Here is a 737-nt window from a genome sequence, read left to right as displayed (position 1 = left end):
TTGCTTTTGCTTTTTCTTTCTCTAATACTTTTTTCGTGGACTCTCATCTACGATCCATGGATCACAATACCGCTATTGTGACCTTGCCTAACGTAGAAAGCAGATCCACATATTTCTAGTTACTTTACTCATTTACTCCCTTATCTGTCTTCTATCATTTCCTACTCCTATCAATTTCTTATATAGGTGCACTCTCATTGGTATGCAGATCACATAATCCTCTACTATCATACCACGCTGCCAATGCCCGATCTCGTCCGATCTTGGAAGCTAAACAGCGTTGGGCCAGGTTAGTACCTGGAGAGGAGACTTCCTGCAAATACCTGGTGTTGTAGAGTAGGATTTAATTTCCTTTTCCATGTGAATTGCGACACCAACAGCAGTATCACCACTTAATTCCTTTACCATTTCCTTTCCCTTTGTTTTTTGTTTTTATTTTTCTTCATTCTAACGCCTAAACCTTTACCAACGTATATTATCCGTCACTTATTCAGGTGTTTATTGGAGGTGACCATCAACTTTTACTATATCAACTTAATACAAGTAGTCCTAATTGGACATATTTATGATACCTGCATGACCACTCCTCGGTCCCATTAACACAGAAACTCTGTACTGGTCAGGGGAATTGGGGGTAAGACAACAAAGTGTCTACAACCTTTCCGATCATTCTCTGTGAAGAACAAGACCAGAACATTTTAACATTTTCACACATTTTTTCTAATTTCTTTACTATG

The 737-nt window shown here is 38.5% G+C and overlaps 1 pseudogene; it reads left to right on the top strand.

The window, feature by feature from the left end:
- Positions 1-219: 219 nt before the first annotated feature.
- Positions 220-338, top strand: LOC135052735 (5S ribosomal RNA; annotated as a pseudogene).
- The last annotated feature ends 399 nt before the right edge of the window (positions 339-737 follow it).

This window comes from Pseudophryne corroboree, chromosome 2, assembly GCF_028390025.1.
Source record: "Pseudophryne corroboree isolate aPseCor3 chromosome 2, aPseCor3.hap2, whole genome shotgun sequence".
NCBI classification, from domain to species: Eukaryota; Metazoa; Chordata; class Amphibia; order Anura; family Myobatrachidae; genus Pseudophryne; species Pseudophryne corroboree.
This window is presented reverse-complemented; position numbering and strand designations above follow the sequence as displayed.